The sequence below is a fragment of the Arachis hypogaea genome, chromosome 4 (genome assembly GCF_003086295.3).
Source record: "Arachis hypogaea cultivar Tifrunner chromosome 4, arahy.Tifrunner.gnm2.J5K5, whole genome shotgun sequence".
In the NCBI taxonomy this organism is placed as follows: Eukaryota; Viridiplantae; Streptophyta; class Magnoliopsida; order Fabales; family Fabaceae; genus Arachis; species Arachis hypogaea.
In genome coordinates this window covers 42,812,991-42,833,406 of record NC_092039.1, presented here as the reverse complement: position 1 = coordinate 42,833,406, position 20,416 = coordinate 42,812,991, and positions in this window count along the sequence as shown.

Here is a 20,416-nt window from a genome sequence, read left to right as displayed (position 1 = left end):
TAGATTTCATTGGAGATGACCTCATGAACTTCTACTTCCTCTCCAATCATGATGCTATGAATCATGATGGCCCGATCCACAGTAACTTCAGATCAGTTGCTAGTAGGAATGATGGAGCGTTGAATGAACTCCAACCATCCTCTAGCCATACGCTTGAGGTCCAGTCTTCTTAGTTGAACTGGCTTGCCTTTGGAGTCTCTCTTCCATTGAGCTCCTTCCACACATATGTCCGTAAGGACTTGGTCCAACCTTTGATTAAAGTTGACACTTCTAGTGTAGGGGGGTTCATCTCCTTGCATCATGGGCAAGTGAAACGCCAATCTCACATTTTTCAGACTAAAATATAAGTATTTCCCCCGAACCATTGTGAGATAATTCTTTGGATTCGGGTTCATACTTTGATCATGGTTCCTAGTGATCCATGCATTGGCATAGAACTCTTGAACCATTAAGATTCCGACTTGTTGCATGGGGTTGGTTAAGACTTCCCAACCTCTTCTTCGGATTTCATGTCGGATCTCCGGATACTCATTTTTCTTGAGCTTGAAAGGGACCTCAGGGATCACCTTCTTCTTTGCCACAACATCATAGAAGTGGTCTTGATGGCTTTTGGAGATGAATCTTTTCATCTCCCATGACTCGGAGGTGGAAGCTTTTGTCTTCCCTTTTCCTTTTCTAGAGGATTCTCCGGCCTTAGGTGCCATTGATGGTAGTGGAAAACAAAAAAGATTGCGCTTTGACCACACCAAACTTAAAATATTGCTTGTCCTCGAGCAATAGAAGAAAGAAGAGAAGAAGAAGAAGAAGATAATATGGTAGAGAGGGAGAGATGTAGGTTCGGCCAAAGTGAAGAAGAGGGGTAGTGTTGTGTGAAAATGAAGTAGAATGGAAGGGTATATATAGGGAGAGGGGGGGTGTTTGTTCGGCCATTTAGGGTGGGAATGGGAGGGAAAATGGTTTTGAATTTTTTGAAGGTAGGTGGGGTTTATGGGGAAGAGTGGATGGATGTGAGTGGTGAAGGGGGTGATTGGGAAGAGGAATTGAGGTGATTGGTAAAGAGTGTTGGGAAGTGTGACATGGGGAATACTCATCACAAAATAGGATTAGGAGGTAAGGTGGGAATATAGTAGGTGGGGATCCTGTGGGGTCCACAGATCCTGAGGTGTCCAGGAATTCCATCCCTGCACCAAATAGGCATGTAAAATGCCTTTGCACACCATTCTGGCGTTTAAACGCCGTGTGGTGCACATTCTGGGCGTTCAACGCCCATGTAAAGCATGTTTCTGGCGTTAAACGCTAGTTTCATGCTTGTTACTGGCGTTCAGCGCCAGCTTTTCTTCTCTAGGCACATTCCTGGCGTTCAGCGCCAGAATGCTGCTTGTTTCTGGCGTTCAGCGCCAGGTTGATGCTCTATTCTGGCGTTGAACGCCAGCCAGATGCTCCTTACTGGCGTTGAATGCCAGCCTGTGCTTCCTCCAGGGTCTGATTTTTTTCTGCTGTTTTTGATTCTGTTTTTAATTTTTATGATTTTTTTGTGACTCCTCATGATCATGTACCTAATAAAACACAAAATAAAATAAAATAAAATAAAAATTTAGATAAATAAAATTGGGTTGCCTCCCAACAAGCGCTTCTTTAATGTCAATAGCTTGACAATGGCTCTCATGGAGCCACAAGGTGATCAGGTCAATGTTGTATAGTCCCAACACCAAACTTAGAGTTTGGATATGGGATCTTAACACCAAACTTAGAGTTTGGTTGTGGCCTCACAACACCAAACTTAGAGTTTGACTGTGGGGGCTCTTCTTGACTCTGAACTAAGAGAAGCTCTTCATGCTTACTCTCTTTTGTCACAGAGGGATGGCCTTGTGCCTTAAACACAAAGTAGTCCCCATTCAATTGAAGGACTAATTCACCTCTGTTGACATCTATCACAGCTCCTGCTGTGGCTAGGAAAGGTCTTCCAAGGATGATGCATTCATCCTCTTCCTTCCTAGTGTCTAAGATTATGAAATCAGCAGGGATGTAAAGGCCTTCAACCTTTACTAACACGTCCTCTACTATTCCATAAGCTTGTCTCAATGACTTGTCTGCCAATTGTAATGAGAACAAGGCAGGTTGTACCTCAATGATCCCAGCTTCTCCATTACAGAGAGTGGCATAAGATTTATCCCTGACCCCAGATCACATAGAGCCTTTTCAAAGGTCATGGTGCCTATGGTATAAGGTATTAAGAACTTGCCAGGATCTTGTTTCTTTTGAGGTAGAGTTTGCTGAATCCAGGTATCTAGTTCATTAATGAGCAAGGGAGGTTCACTTTCCCAAGTCTCATTACCAAACAACTTGGCATTCAGCTTCATGATAGCTCCTAAGTATTGAGCAACTTGCTCTCCAGTCACATCTTTATCCTCTTCAGAGGAAGAATAGTCTTCAGAGCTCATGAATGGCAGAAGGAGATTTAATGGAATCTCTATGGTCTCTGTATGAGCCTCAGATTCCTTTGGATCCTTAATAGGAAACTCCTTCTTGCTTGAAGGACGTCCTAGGAGGTCTTCCTCACTAGGATTTTTGTCCTCCTCCTCCCTTGTGCATTCGGCCATATTGATCACATCAATGGCCTTGCACTCTCCTTTTGATTCTCTTCTGTATTGCTTGGGAGAATACTGGGAAGAGTTTCACTGACTTTCTTACTCAGCTGGCCCACTTGTGCCTCCAAATTTCTAATGGAGGATCTTGTTTCACTCATGAAACTGAAAGTGGCTTTTGACAGATCAGAGACTAGATTGGCTAAATTAGAAGTATTTTGTTCAGAATTCTCTGTCTGTTGCTGAGAAGACGATGGATATGGCTTGCTATTGCTCAGCCTATGACGTCCACCATTGTTAAAGCCTTTTTGAGGCTTTTGTTGATCCTTCCATGAGAAATTTGGATGATTTCTCCATGATGAGTTATAGGTGTTTCCATAAGGTTCACCCATGTAATTAACCTCTACCATGGCAGCGTTCTCAGGATCATAAGCTTCTTCAGAAGCTGCCTCTTTAGTACTGTTGGATGCATGTTGCCATCCATTCAGACTTTGAGAGATCATGTTGACATGTTGAGTCAACACTTTGTTCTGAGCCAATATGGCATTCAGAGCATCAATTTCAAGAACTCCTTTCTTCTGAGGTATCCCATTATTCACGGAATTCCTCTCAGAAATGTACATGAATTGGTTGTTTGCAACCATGTCAATGAGTTCTTGAGCCTCTTCAGGCGTTTTCTTTAGGTGAATAGATCCACCTGCAGAATGGTCCAATGACATTTTTGAAAATTTAGACAGGCCATAATAGAATATATCTAATATGGTCCATTCTGAAAACATGTCAGATGGACATCTTTTGGTCAGTTGCTTGTATCTTTCCCAAGCTTCATAGAGGGATACACCATCCTTTTGCTTGAAGGTTTGAACATCCACTCTCAGCTTGCTTAGCTTTTGAGGAGGAAAGAATTTATCCAAGAAGGCAGTGACCAGCTTATCCCAGGAGTCCAGGCTATCCTTGGGTTGTGAATCCAACCATATTCTAGCTATGTCTCTTACAGCAAAAGGGAAAAGCATGAGTCTGTAGACTTCAGGATCAACTCCATTCGTCTTTACAGTCTCACAGATCTGCAAGAACACAGTTAAAAACTGGTAAGGATCTTCAGATGGAACTCCATAAAACTTGCAGTTTTGTTGCATTAAGGCAACTAGCTGAGGTTTCAGCTCAAAGTTGTTGGCTCCAATGGCAGGAATGGAGATGCTTCTTCCATCAAACTTGGACGTTGGCTTTGTGAAGTCACCAAGCATTCTCCTTGCATTGTTATTATTTTCGGCTGCCATCTCCTTCTCTTGTTCTAATATTTCTGAAAGGTTACCTTTAGATTGTTGTAATTTAGCTTCTCTTAATTTTTTCTTCAGAGTCCTTTCAGGTTCTGGATCAATTTCAACAAGAGTGCCTTTTTCCTTGTTCCTGCTCATATGAAAGAGAAGAGAACAAGAAAAGAAGAGGAATCCTCTATGTCACAGTATAGAGATTCCTTTATGTTAGTAGAAGAAGAAAGGGGGGAAGAGTGAAGAAGAATCCAAACTCAAGGGATAGATTGGGTTCGGATCTTTAGATGAAGAGAGGTGAAGAGAGGTGTTAGTAAATAAATAATTAAATAGAATAAGAAAAGAGATGGAGAATTTCGAAAATAATTTTAAAAAGGGGTTAGTAATTTTCGAAAATTAGAGATAAGATAAGATTAAAATTAAAATTTAGAACAAAAAAGAATTTTTGAAAAAGAGATGAGATATTTTCGAAAATTAGAGAGGTAAAAGTAGTTAGTTGGTTTTGAAAAAGATAAGAAACAAACAAAAAGTTAGTTAGTTGATTGAAAAAGATATCAAAATCAAATTTGAAAAAGATAAGAAGATAAGAAGTTGGATAAGATATTTTGAAATCAAATTTTGAAAAAGATAAAATTTTTGAAAAAGATATGATAAAAAATAAAAAGATTTAATTTTTAAATTTAAAATTACTTACTTCACTAATAAGAAACTTCAAGATAAGATTCTAGAACTTAAAGATTGAACCTTTGTTAACAAGAAAGTAACAAACTTCAAATTTTTGAATCAATCACATTAATTATTAGTGAATTTTCGAAAATATGATATAAAGATAAGAAAAAGATTTTGAAAATATTTTGAAAAAGATTTTTGGAATTTTTCAAAAATAATGAAAAAGATATGATTTTTTTTGAAAAAGATTTTGAAAAGATAAGATTTTAAAATTGAAATTTTGACTTGACTTGTAAGAAATAACTAATTTTTAAAAATTTTTGACCAAGTCAACCCAAAATTTCGAAAATTTGGAGGGAATTAAGGAAAAGATTTTTTTTTGATTTTTTGAATTTTTAAAGATGATGGAGAAAAACATAAAAATGACCCAAAATATGAAAATTTTGGATCAAACACATAATGCACGCAAGAACACTATGAATGTCAAGATGAACACCAAGAACACTTTGAAGATCATGATGAACATCAAGAACATAATTTTGAAAAATTTTTGATGCAAAGAAAACATGCAAGACACCAAACTTAGAAATCTTTAATGCATGGACTCTAACAAACGAAAAATGCATATGAAAAACAACAAACAACACAAAACATAAAAACATCAAGATCAAACAAGAAGACTTGTCAAGAACAACTTGAAGATCATGAAGAACACCATGAATGCATGAAATTTTTCGAAAAATGCAAGAAAAATTTTTAAAGCATGCAATTGACACCAAACTTAAAATTTGACTCAAGACTCAAACAAGAAATACAAAATATTTTTTTATTTTTAGGATTTTCTAATTTTTTTGTATTTTTATTTTATTTTTTCAAAAATAAAATTTGGAAAAACGAAAAAGAAAAGGAAAATTTTGAAAAAGATTTTTGAAAAAATTTTTGAAAAGGAAATTACCTAATCTGAGCAACAAGATGAACCGTCAGTTGTCCATACTCGAACAATCCCCGGCAACGGCACCAAAAACTTGGTGGACGAAATTGTGATACAAGAGTTCCAGGCACTGTTAGAGAAGCTCACAACTCCGTTCAACTTAACGAGCAAGTGTACTGGGTCATCCAAGTAATACCTTACGTGAGTAAGGGTCGATCCCACAGAGATTGTTGGTATGAAGCAAGCTATGGTCACCTTGTAAATCTCAGTTAGGCAGATTAAATTGGTTTATGATGAGTTCGAAATTTAATAATAAATAGAAAATAAAAAGGGATAGAAATACTTATGTAAATCAATAGTGGGAATTTCAGATAGGCGTATGGAGATGCTGTGCTCCTCTTGAATCTCTACTTTCTTATTACATTCATCCAATCCTTCTTACTCCTTTCCATGGCAAGCTGTATGTAGGGCATCACCGTTGTCAATGGCTACATCCCATCCTCTCAGTGAAAATGGTCCTATGCTCTGTCACAGCACGGCTAATCATCTGTCGGTTCTCAATCAGGTTGGAATAGAATCCCTTGATTCTTTTGCGTTTATCATCATGCCCAGCCTTCAGGAGTTTGAAGCTCGTCACAGTCATTCAATCCCAGAATCCTACTCGGAATACCATAGATAAGGTTTAGACTTTCCGGATCCTCATGAATGCCGCCATCTATCTAGCTTATACCCCGAAGATTCTGTTGGGGAATCTAAGAGATATGCGCCCGGCCTAGAGTAGAACAGAAGTGGTTGTCAATCACGCACGTTCATATGTGAGAATGATGATGAGTGTCACGGATCATCACATTCATCAAAGTGTTGTGCAACGTATATCTTGGAATAAGAATAAAAGAGAATTGAATGGAAAGTAATAGTAATTGTATTGAAACTTGAGGTACAGCAGAGCTCCACACCCTTAATCTATGGTGTGCAGAAACTCCACTGTTGAAAATACATAAGTGAAAGGTTCAGGCATGGCCGAATGGCCAGACCCCATGATCTGAGAACTAATCGTCCCAAGATGTCTAATATACTAATAAAAATTCCTATTTATAATAAACTAGCTACTAGGGTTTACATGAGCAAGTAATTGATGCATAAATCCACTTCTGGGGCCCACTTGGTGTATGTTTGGGCTGAGCATGATCTATCCACGAGCTGAGGCTTTTCTTGGAGTTGAACTCCAAGTTATAGCGTGTTTTGGGCGTTCAACTCCGGATCATGACGTGTTTCTGGTGTTTAACTCCAGACAGCAGCATGTACTTGGCGTTCAACGCCAAGTTACGTCGTCAATGCCCGATAAAGTATGGACTATTAAATATTGCTGGAAAGCTCTGAATGTCTAATTTCCAACGCCGTTGAGAGCGCGCCATTTGGAGTTCTGTAGCTCCATAAAATCCATTTCGAGTGCAGGGAGGTCAGATTCCAACAGCATCAGCAGTCCTTTTGTCAGCCTTTTTCAGAGTTTTGCTCAAGTCCCTCAATTTCAGCCAGAAATTACCTGAAATCACAGAAAAACACACAAACTCATAGTAAAGTCCAGAAATGTGAATTTAACATAAAAACTAATGAAAACATCCCTAAAAGTACCTTGAACTTACTAAAAACTACCTAAAAACAATGCCAAAAAGCGTATAAATTATCCGCTCATCACCACGCCCCTTTTGTGTCCCCCATTTTGCTCTCTGAAATTTTGTACTAGCATGCCATGCCCAGTCCCTGGCGTGCCACGCCCATATGCTTGCCTGGACTTCTTCTCTGGACTTTAGTACTGGCGTGCCACGCCTAGCTCCTGGGGTACCACGCCGGTGCATTTTTGTGGCATTTACTCCAAGTGGCACGCCAGTTTCACATGCCCAGCTTGTTGTTTGTCTTCTACCCATTTGTGATGCCCTTTTTCACCTGAAATTCAGCACAACTCATCTCAAAGTAGTGTACCGTAACATTCATCAAATAATGCATGAATTGTACTAATCAAGTGAGATTTATGCTCTTTTGTGGTCTTCTTTATGCAAGAAAGAAGGGTAGATGATGCAAGTCATCACAACACCAAACATAATCTTTGCTTGTCCTAAGCAAATCAATGTGAGTAAACCTTTATATCTTGAGGCCTTGGCTTCGAATGATTGCAATACAACTAAGAGTAAAACTAAGTGTCCAACACATGTATGAATGTTTTAATTGTCATGGAAAGCTCTTGGATCCTTGAGGGTTCCTTCAGGTATAGGCTTCAGGGGTCCTTTCTATTGATTGTCACCTTGACGTAGTAAGTGTTATTTTTTGACCACGACTCTAAGTGTTTTATCTCAAGACAACCCTTTAATTAGGCTTTCAATTAGCACTCCCAAACCAGTTGGTTTTAGGGTACTGGGTGTTGAGACACCCCTAAGAATTTACTTGCCCAGGTCTCTTCTTGACACATCTTCACCACAAGCATCTACTAAGATCATTAATTCTTTTTGAGCTTTTTTATGTTTCTTTTTCTATCCCAGTAGTTGATGCTTAGAGCCTTGGGCCTTTATTGCTTACTACCTCTTAGTTCTATGGATATTTAAGGAACATCCCTTAGTCTTCCTTTGTTATACCTTCTAGGCATAGTTGCTCTCCATAACTCATTTTCTTTTTAGTTCATCCAAGGTTCTACACTCAGTTTGTTGTTTCTTAGTTTGTTTGATGATCCCTCTTGGCCTTGGTCTCTCTTATTATTTTTGCACAACTCACAGTAACTCTTATGGAGATAAGCTCTACTTTTATTTGAGTTGAAATGAAGACTTGAAATACATGGCATTTTCTTTCTTGTAAAAAACTCATAAAGACTTATTTAAGAAGTAAATAAAGCAAAGGCTTAAACAGAATTCAGAAATTGGAAAGTGTCAACCATGGGACTCAACAACCTTGAGCAGCTTCATCTTTAGTTCATTGGCCCCTTCCCTTTGTCCTTCTTCTTGGAAGGGGATGAGCCACCTTCATCTGGCTTGGAGGAACCTTCTTGAGCCTTGCTATCCTTGGGCTTCCAAAATCATAACCTCCTCATGTAATTTCTTTCATCTTCCTTATGTTTGGCTAGGATTTCCTCTTTGATGACAAGTCATCATATACCCATTTTTCAAGCTAATTTCACTTGTTTTATTAGTCTTTATGCACTTTCTTGCATCCTAAGTAAGTGATTTGGAGTGAAATTGCATAACTTCTTTAAATCAAACAACCACCATGAAATTAATGGTAAATCATGAGGTTTAAGCTAATTTTAATTGAATTTTAATTGGTTTATAAGCCTTGTGAATTTAGTGATACTTGGAGTGGTTGTTTTGGTTTAATGTAGGTGAAGAAAAGAATAAAAGAGAAAAATGTGGCCTAAGAAAGCGTGACCCAAGGAGAAGGAAGCGTGGTCAAAGGAAGGAAAAGTGTGCCGCATGCAATGGGGGAGGCAAGCATTGCCCTCCACAAGGGCACACTGCCCTCTAGGAGGGCAACATAAGGGAACAAGGCAAAGAAGGCAACTCTGCCCTGCCCACTACAAGGGCAGAGCACAAATTTGTGCCTTGGAATCAAGAAGAAGAAAATGTTGCCCTGCCCTCCACAAGGGCAGTATCGGGCTCACCAAGGAAGAAAATCAAAGAAAAAATGCCTATGATGCTTGCCACAAGAGTTGAACACGGGACCATGAGGAAGCAAAGAACTAAGGTCCATTACTGTGCCAAGAAACCAAGGAAAATGAATGAGCGTGTGTTTCTGCCCGGATTCGAACGCGGGACTTCATTTTGGAAACACTGCCCTGCCCTCCGCGAGGGCAGGGCAGCATTTTGTTGGTGCATGAATCTGGCGCACCAAGGACATTTCTGGTGCACCAAATCACTATCCTGGCAGCACCAGCGCGCACCACAGCACGATCCTGGCAGCACCATATTTTTCTGCCCTGCCCTCCGCGAGGGCAGGGCAGCATCCTGTGCACCAAGGCACCATTCTGGCGCACCATGGCATGATTCTGGCAGCATCAGCACGCACCGTGGCTCATTTCTGGCGCACCAATTTTTCCTGCCCTGCCCTCCGCGAGGGCAGGGCAGCGGTCTGCGCACCAGGCTGCACCAAGCCGCACCAAGCCGCACCAAGCAAGCACCAACACGCACCAAATCCTGCCCTGCCCTCCACAAAGGCAGGGCAGCCTCCTGGGAGCTACCATTTTGGGCCAAAAAATTCAATTAAAATTCCAATTAAATTCTTTTCTTCACCAAATTAAAAGCCCATCCAAATCCCAAAATCCAAGAATAGAAAGTGTATAAATAGGAGCTAGTTTGATGTAATTAGGACCTTTGACCACTTACCTTAGCTTGACTTTTGAATTTTACACTTTCCTTGAGTTTTGAATTTCTTGCAATTGTTCTTGAGAGACTTGACCGAGAGTTCTGAGGATTAAGGGAGAATTGATTGATCTCCTTCCTCGTGTTTGCTCGGGCAATTCCACTCTTATTTTTCTGAGTTTTGGGTGTGTGAAATTGAGGAAATTCTGTCTCAATTCCCATCTAAGATCTCTTTAAATCCTTTTATGCACAATTGAATTTTAATTCTGTTCTTTACTGCTTCTTCTTCAATTCCTTGTCAATTGCTTTGTGAACTTGGATCTGGGAAGGCAAATAGAGATCTAGGCTCTGCTACCTAGTCTCTTGAGACCTGAGACCCCAATTTACTTTTGGTTCTTCTGTGAACCCTGCTGCACTTTAGTTTCATTTTCTGTTGAATTTCAGTTTATACCAATTCATTTCCTACCTTTATTAATTTTTGCAATTTACTTTCTCTTTGTTGAGATTCTGCAATCCCAGTCCTCAAATCCCTTTTACATTCAAGCAATTTATATTTCTTGCCATTTAAGTTACTGCAATTTACATTTCTTGCATTTTAAGTTTCAGTCATTTACTTTCTTGTTCTTTAAGATTCAGTCTATTTTACTTTCCTGTTCTTTAATTTACTGCAATTTCCCCTCTCCCTTTACATTTCAAGCAATTTATCTTCTGTTAAATACAACCCACTCAACTAAAACTTGATTCGCTTGACTAAATCAACCACTAAACTAAAATTGCTCAATCCTTCAATCCCTGTGGGATCGACCTCACTCATGTGAGTTATTATTACTTGATGCGACCCGGTACACTTGCCGGTGAGTTTGTGTTGGATCGTTTTCCACACATCAAGTTTTTGGCGCCGTTGCCGGGGATTGAAATAGATTGACAATGATTAAGTGAAGTGGAGGTCTAGATTAAGCATTTTTTTCTTTTTAACTAAGCACATTAACTGTTTGACACATTGTGTCACCTAACCCTCTAACCACATTCTAGCATTAGAATGTCCATGTTTCATTTGGTTTGTTTGTGATTCTTGCAAGTCATGGAGGCTGAGGTGCGTGAAGAGGGAGTGAGCAACAATACCCAGCCTACAAGAAGGGTGTTGGCCTCTTACACTATCCCCAATGCAAGAAACTGCGGGAGTAGCATACTCACTCCCAATGTTCATGCAAATAATTTTGAGTTGAAGCCTCAACTTATCACTCTGGTGCAGAACAATTGCTCCTATGGAGGAAGTCCACTTGAAGATCCAAACCAACACTTATCCATCTTCCTCAGGATTTGTGAAACTGTCAAAACAAGTGGTGTGCATCGAGACATCTACAAGCTACTGCTGTTTCCATTCTCTCTGAAGGGTAAGGCCACTCAATGGCTAGAGACATTTCCCAAAGAAAGCATAAATAATTGGGAAGACTTAGTGAGCAAATTCCTAGCCAAGTTCTATCCTCCCCAAAGGATTATCAAGCTGAAAACAGAGGTGCAAACATTCATTCAAATGGATGGAGAGTCGCTGTATGATGCCTGGGAGAGATACAAGGCCTTAATCAGGAAATGTCCCCCAGAAATGTTTAGTGAGTGGGATAGACTCCAAAACTTCTATGAAGGATTGACCCAGAAAGCTCAAGAAGCATTAGATCATTCAGCAGGAGGCTCATTGCAGCTAATGAAGACAGCAGAGGAAGCCAAAAACCTCATAGAGATGGTGGCAAACAATCAATATTTCTTTGCTCATCAAAGACAACGCCAACCAGCCCAGAGAAGGGATGTGCTGGAGCTCGAAGGTGTTGACGTTCTCTTGGCACAAAACAAATAGATGCATCAACAACTTCAGCAACAAATAGAAATGATGGCCAAGAAAATTGATGGACTGCAAGGTGTTGCAATAAACACACAATGCCAACCTCAAACCTCACATGGGTGGAATCAATCTGAAGAAAGTTTTGGGACATTCAATTTTGAGCAACAAAGCCCTGAGCAGGTGCAATGCATGAACAACACTTCAAGTTCATTTCAACACAATTTTCATGGTGATGCGCACAAGACACCCTGGAAGACTCATTCTAATTCAAGGTGGGGTGAGCATCAAAATCAAGGACAAAGAGACTTCAACTCTGGCAGCCTCAGTAACACAAGCAACCATAACCATCCATCCAATAATACTAACCAATTCAAAAATTCACAAAACACATATCACCAACCCCATAATAACTCACAAAACCATCAGAATAACTTTTCCACATCCATATCCCACCCACAAAGTACCCCCACAATTAATTCAAACAACTTCCAACAACAACCATCTCATTTCACACAACCACAACCAAATTCAGACTCTCAAAGAATCTCAAGTCTAGAGAAAATGATGGAGAAACTCATGAAAAATCAAGAGATGGCAAGACAAGATCAGGAAGCTGCAAGGAAAGATCAGACCCTGGCATTCAAAAACCAAGAAACCTCAATCAGAAACCTTGAGAGACACATGGGGCAAATGGCTAAGCAAATTTCAGAAATGGATGAGAAGAGAGCAAATGCCTTCCCCAATGTCACTGAAGAACACCCAAGGGACAAAGGAAAAGCCATAAAATGGGAGGAGTGCAAAGCAATCACAGTGGGAAGTGAGAAGACTATGAAGAAGGAAGCCATCAATCAGGACAAACACAACAGAGAAGTTCCACAAGAAGAGACAGAAGGGAAAAGTAAAGAGGATCTAGAAACCAAAAATGCAAAATTTTCTAAGGGATACAAGAACACCCTTGAATCACAACTACAAGAGAAGAGGGAAGGAGTGAATCCTTGTGTCCCCAAACTTCCATATCCTCAGAGGTTTAAAAAAGAAAATGAGGATAAGCAATACTCAAAATTCCTGGACATATTCAAGACACTTAGCATCAATATTCCTTTCTTGGAAGCACTTGAACAGATGCCACTATATGCCAAATTCATGAAGGAAGTGCTGACAAAGAAAAGATCCCTGAAGGAAGGACAGATTGTTGAGATGACAAAGGAATGTAGTGCTATCCTCCAAAGAGAGTTGCCAGAGAAGAAAGATGATCCTGGGAGTTTTTACATACCTTGCACCATAGGGGACATAACAATTGAGAAGTCATTCTGTGACCTTGGTGCAAGCATAAACTTGATGCCTTTGTCTCTAATGAGAAAACTCCGAATTTGTGAGCTGAAATCCACCCGAATACTCCTGCAAATGGCTGACAAATCCATCCAGCAAGCACTTGGAGTTGTAGAGAATGTACTGGTAAAGGTGGGGAAATTCCTTCTCCCAGCTGATTTTATCATCCTGGATATGGAGGAGGACCCTAACACTCCCATCATTCTGGGGAGGCCTTTCCTGGCTACAGGCAGAGCATTCATAGATGTTGAAAAAGGGGAATTGTTGTTGAGAGTGCATGATGAGCAGCTAGCATTCCATGTTTTTAAAACCCTGCATGAACCCACTCAAGAAGAAGACTATACAGAGGATAAAGGCAGGGATCATAGCTTGAAAGAGGCATTCAATGAGTTAACTCCAAGACTTGCAAATCCATGCTTCAAAGAAGTAGAGATGGTGCAACAGACCAAAGAAATCAAGGAGGAACTAGATCCAAAACCCCCAGATGGGAGCCTCAACACTCCAGATAAAGAAACACCAAGGCATGAATTATCTCCTGAGAAAGAAGAAAAGAAGAAGAGGCCAAAAGGGTGGAGAAATAAGAAAATTCCCACTGAAGGCTTCTCACCAGGGGATAAAGTGATGTTAAACACCCAACCAATGAAGGTGTCTCCACAATCATCTGAGTGCTATACTGTGAACCGGATCCTTTCACTTGAACACCTAGAGATCATCAAAGAGGAGACTGGAAGGAAGTCCACAGTAAGAGGAGAAAAGCTGAGGCACTATGATTTTCACCCCCCATGATCAAAGAGTAAGATGTCAAGCTAGTGACAATAAAAGAGCGCTTGTTGGGAGGCAAACCAACCTGAGGTAGTTTTCTTTTTATAGTTTTTTTTCAATAAAAATGTTGAATAATTGATATGCATTGCAAGGAGCTAAGTTTGGTGTTGCACACCAAAACAATTTAAGGGAGAATGAAAGATTCTAAGTTTGGTGTTCCACCAAAAATATCATTTAAAAACACATTCTCACCTCTTGCATGATGCTAGCTCCAAGCAACCAAACACATTATTCGACTGTTTAATTGCTTTCTAGCTTTAATTTCATTAACCTTTAGCAAAGACACAAGGTTTCACATATGGTTAAAATTGTTGCATAAGAGGCAGTGGCAAACAATTAAGTTTGGTGTCCCCACACCAAAATCAATCCAGGAACCACACTCAGTTTATGCATACTAACCATATAATTAAGGGCTTGAGAAGCAAGCAACTTTGAGAATTATGCAGGACATGAGTCAACAATTGAAGACATTATGCATCTTAACTCAAAGAGAACACAACAGAAGGAAGAATCAAAGGGCTGCAACTTCAAAGGTTGTATCTAAACTTAATCCTTGCTGCTGTGAAATGTTTTGAATCTGGAAACCATTGTATGACTTGCTAAAGTGTTTATCTAGTTGCAAGTGAAATTGTTTGTTAAAAATGCTAAATCTGCATAATGCTTGTTATCCATCACTTAGCATTAAATTTTGTTTTGTTTCCCATATGCTTAAATAAAAGAGATTTGTGTGAATTGAAAAGTGAAATATCCAATGTTGCGTAGGTAAGAATGGAAGTTAGTGGTGGTATATGTGTTTGATTAAATGCATAACTCATGAAATAATTGTTGCATAATATCATTCTCATTCAAGTGTGAGTTAGCTTGCTGTTACAAAGACTCTTATCAATAATGAAAAAGCCCTTGGTAACGAAAACAGAAAGAAAAGGAAGAAGAAAAAGCCAAAATGGCAAGAAAAACAAAGAATAAAGGTTGGACACCAATAGCTTGGACCCTAGGACATATGTCTGTGGTGTTCTTGTACTAAGATATGCTTGGATGAGTAAATTCTAAGGGGTATTTTAAAACCCGGTCACTTAGATCAACTGATTTGGGATGGCCAATTGAAAATCCACAATAAAGAGCAACTTAGATACAGAACATTTAGTTATCCAAAGAGATGCTAGGCATCAATGATCCTAGGAAGAATTAGTGAGCCATGTGTCTGTGGTGGAAAGATGTTGAGCAAAAGAAAAGAAAATAAAGCCAAAGGCTACTACTGCAACATTTGACACCAAACCTCCACAAGAATAATAAGTTTGTTATGCATTATAAGCCAAGGGAAGTTAGCAAGGGAGTAATTAAAAAGTGAGTCTTCTAACAGCAAGTTTAGCAAGCCTTTGAGGAAAGATGTACATTATGTAGCAGCAACAATAATTGAGTTATCATTGTCTGCATAAAGATCCCATAAATCAAGTTCTGCTATATGCCTAATAAGGATATGTGTTCTTTTCTTGTTCATATCATTTACTCTTAGTTTTGATGCTTGCTTGGGGACAAGCAAGATTTAAGTTTGGTGTTGTGATGACAAGTCATCATATACCCATTTTTCAAGCTAATTTCACTTGTTTTATTAGTCTTTATGCACTTTCTTGCATCCTAAGTAAGTGATTTGGAGTGAAATTGCATAACTTCTTTAAATCAAACAACCACCATGAAATTAATGGTAAATCATGAGGTTTAAGCTAATTTTAATTGAATTTTAATTGATTTATAAGCCTTGTGAATTTAGTGATACTTGGAGTGGTTGTTTTGGTTTAATGTAGGTGAAGAAAAGAATAAAAGAGAAAAGCATGGCCTAAGAAAGCGTGACCCAAGGAGAAGGAAGCGTGGTCAAAGGAAGGAAAAGTGTGCCGCATGCAATGGGGGAGGCAAGCATTGCCCTCCACAAGGGCACACTGCCCTCTAGGAGGGCAACATAAGGGAACAAGGCAAAGAAGGCAACTCTGCCCTGCCCACTACAAGGGCAGAGCACAAATTTGTGCCTTGGAATCAAGAAGAAGAAAATGTTGCCCTACCCTCCACAAGGGCAGTATCGGGCTCACCAAGGAAGAAAATCAAAGAAAAAATGCCTATGATGCTTGCCACAAGAGTTGAACACGGGACCATGAGGAAGCAAAGAACTAAGGTCCATTACCGTGCCAAGAAACCAAGGAAAATGAATGAGCGTGTGTTTCTGCCCGGATTCGAACGCGGGACTTCATTTTGGAAACACTGCCCTGCCCTCCGCGAGGGCAGGGCAGCATTTTGTTGGTGCATGAATCTGGCGCACCAAGGACATTTCTGGCGCACCAAATCACTATCCTGGCAGCACCAGCGCGCACCACAGCACGATCCTGGCAGCACCATATTTTTCTGCCCTGCCCTCCGCGAGGGTAGGGCAGCATCCTGTGCACCAAGGCACCATTCTGGCGCACCATGGCATGATTCTGGCAGCATCAGCACGCACCATGGCTCATTTCTGGCGCACCAATTTTTCCTGCCCTGCCCTCCGCGAGGGCAGGGCAGCGTTCTGCACACCAGGCTGCACCAAGCCGCACCAAGCCACACCAAGCAAGCACCAACACGCACCAAATCCTGCCCTGCCCTCCACAAGGGCAGGGCAGCCTCCTGGGAGCTACCATTTTGGGCCGAAAAATTCAATTAAAATTCCAATTAAATTCTTTTCTTCACCAAATTAAAAGCCCATCCAAATCCCAAAATCCAAGAATAGAAAGTGTATAAATAGGAGCTAGTTTGATGTAATTAGGACCTTTGACCACTTACCTTAGCTTGACTTTTGAATTTTACACTTTCCTTGAGTTTTGAATTTCTTGCAATTGTTCTTGAGAGACTTGACCGAGAGTTCTGAGGATTAAGGGAGAATTGATTGATCTCCTTCCTCGTGTTTGCTCGGGCAATTCCACTCTTATTTTTCTGAGTTTTGGGTGTGTGAAATTGAGGAAATTCTGTCTCAATTCCCATCTAAGATCTCTTTAAATCCTTTTATGCACAATTGAATTTTAATTCTGTTCTTTACTGCTTCTTCTTCAATTCCTTGTCAATTGCTTTGTGAACTTGGATCTGGGAAGGCAAATAGAGATCTAGGCTCTGCTACCTAGTCTCTTGAGACCTGAGACCCCAATTTACTTTTGGTTCTTCTGTGAACCCTGCTGCACTTTAGTTTCATTTTCTGTTGAATTTCAGTTTATACCAATTCATTTCCTACCTTTATTAATTTTTGCAATTTACTTTCTCTTTGTTGAGATTCTGCAATCCCAGTCCTCAAATCCCTTTTACATTCAAGCAATTTATATTTCTTGCCATTTAAGTTACTGCAATTTACATTTCTTGCATTTTAAGTTTCAGTCATTTACTTTCTTGTTCTTTAAGATTCAGTCTACTTTACTTTCCTGTTCTTTAATTTACTGCAATTTCCCCTCCCCCTTTACATTTCAAGCAATTTATCTTCTGTTAAATACAACCCACTCAACCAAAACTTGATTCGCTTGACTAAATCAACCACTAAACTAAAATTGCTCAATCCTTCAATCCCTGTGGGATCGACCTCACTCATGTGAGTTATTATTACTTGATGCGACCCGGTACACTTGCCGGTGAGTTTTGTGTTGGATCGTTTTTCACACATCACTCTTGTCTTGCACTTAGCTCTTCCATCCATTGCATGAAGGTTGGGTATCCTGGGTTTAGAGCAGCTACAGCGTTACACAAGTGATTCAACTTGGCTTGTGTGTTGATATCATACTGCCTCCTGGATATGGTCCTGGCATCATAGAGATTTCTGAATTCAGCTAAGTTCCTCTGTTGCCACTTGCCGTGCTCTATTATTTTGTCTAGTGCGCTTCGCACCTCTCCCCAGTCAAACTGTTCTTGCTGCTCCTTCCTCATATGCTCCCAATTCCCCTTGGAGTTGCTGAATGTTCTGGTTGACTTGGCTATATTATTGTTGCTGAGTCTCCTTAAATTGATTGACATATTTCCTCAAGTGGTGTAGGTCTCCCTTTATTTGGTGTACATCTCCTTGCAATTGCTCCCAGTTGAATCCCTCTGGAAATTGTTGATATTGGTAGTGTGGTGGTGGTTGAAGTGCCAGGAAGTGAGGTTGCCCTTCTGCCTCTTCCTTTTCTTGTTGTTGATGTGGTTAATGAGCATGAGCTCTTCGTTCTCTAGCCCAGTTGAGTGAGTGGACAACCACCACTTTGGCCATCTTTTTGGCAGTTATGAACTTGTCTTGCTTCACAAGCACTTCATCAATGATCTTTTCAACTCCAGCCTTATCACATAGCCTCTGTATATGATGCACGGAAACTTGTCTCTCAACAAATTTCCCTTTGGCAAGTATACCAAATTGTCGTCAAGTAAAAACTCACAATAGAGTGAGGTCGAATCCCACAGGGATTGATTGATCAAGCAACTTTAGTTGGAAAGATGTGCTAGTTAAGCTAAACAGAAATTGAATTGAGAATTGTAGAAAATTAAATAGCGGGAAAGTAAAGTGCAGAAAGTAAATTACTGAATCTTAAATGGGGATTTGGGGAAATGAGCATGAAGATAAATGGTAGAAAGTAAAGAGAATGGGTAAGATCAGAAATGGGGGATTTATTAGGCTTAGAAGATGTTGCATTCTCCGGATCAAATTTATTCTCATCTCTTCCTCAATCAATGCATTCATTGATCTCCTTGGCAATCTTAGGTGATTGGATCCCAATTCCTTGGCAACCCAATCTCTCTAAGCTTGACCAATTGCCCAATTCCTTGATTTAATTGCTCATGGGAAGAGATGAAGTATGGTCACTGATTATACCACGTGTATTTCCAAATCAAAGTGTTGCGAGGATTACATGTCACTATATCCGTCCCAACCCCAATTTGGTCCAACATGAGAAAGCATTTCTAGCATAATCTCCTCATCCCTTTTCCAAGGCTCAGAGGAGATCTAATTATGGGGAGTTTCTTTTCCAAGACAACTAACCAATTGAATTAAGATCGAAAGCTTTCTAGTAAATGAAGAGAAAAGAAAGAGGAAGAAGAATGAAAACTATAATTGATCCATCACATTACAACAGACCTCCCTAACCCAATGAAAGGGGGCTTAGTTGTTCATAGCTCTGGAAATGGAAATGGAAAATGGTAGAAAGCAGTAGATTCTCCAATAACTAGAACAGTGTAGAAAAGTAAATATACAAGGTGTAGTTCTCCAAATTGCCAAGCTTATTTCTAGTTCAAAACTACTCATATATATACTACTCTTCATGATCTTCTAGTTAGTTCTTCAAGTCTTGGATATGGGCCTTTGATCTTGAGTTGAAGCAATTACAATCTTTAGTGGGCTCCGCTTTGGTTGCAGAAAAGTGTGAGTTAGGCATGGACATTAGTTAGGACATTAGTAGTGTTAACGTTAAGTGAAAATGTGGGTTCGAGAATGTTAGTGACGATCACCTTTTCCACTAATGTTCCAATCCACTAATGATCCACGTTAACTTCAACGTTAGTGGCACTAATGTGACCACTAACGTTGCCTCTTGGTCCTTCACAAACGTTATTGGCGTTCACCTTTTTCAATAATGTTGGCTCTTGGGTCTTCTCCCCACGTTAGAGTTCACGTTAGTGTAACTAACGTGACCCTTAACGTGGGCATGCCTAAGCTTCGAGAGCATTAGTGACACTTTCCTTTGTCACTAACGCTCCAAACGCCCCTCTTTCTCACATTAGAGTTCACGTTAATTGGATTAACGTGACCATTAACATGGTGGTGATTGCCATCTCCAACGTTAGTGACAAAGGTGAGTGTCACTAACATTGGCCCGTCATGCTTAGCTCCACGTTACTCTTCACGTTAATGGTCTTAACGTGACCACTAACGTGGCCACTCTTGGCTTAGTCCAACGTTAGTGACAAAGGTGAATGTCGCTAATGTTGGCCATTGCTTCCTCCCCCCACATTAGAGTTCACGTTAATTGGATTAACATGGCTCTTAATGTGGCTAAATGTGCCTCTGTGGAACGTTAGTGGCATTCACTTTTACCACTAACGTTGGAGCTCCTCTTTTCCTCCATGTTAGCTACCACGTTAATGTACTTAACGTGGCAACTAACGTGGGCTATGATGGCGTCGAAGGCGTTATTGGCGATCACTTTTTCCCTTAACGCTACAAGCTTGTCCCCATTCCACATTAGTGGTCACATTAATTAGCTTAACGTGACAACTAACGTAGCTCCTTCTTGCTTCCCTTGTTCTAAAATCAAGCAATTAAAGTGCATCAAAGCTCTGTTCCAAGTCATGAGATTATGCATCATCAATTATATCATTCAATTCCTACCTAATTCTCATGAAATCATGTAAAGTTCACAATGTTTGCTTGAATCAAGGTGTAAGTGTATTTTCATCCAAAACTTGCTTAATTACTGGTTACATTGCTTGTCATCCATAGGAATTCTCAGGTGTGGTGCTTGTGCTCTTGTGCTTGTCTCTTCCATCAGTTCCTTATTGTGTTCTTCCATTGACTCTTTGTTATCATGATCTGCTTCTTGTGAGGGTTTGAAGACATTAAAGGTGAGTTGTTCATCGTGTATCCCCAATATTAGTTCTCCTCGCTCCAC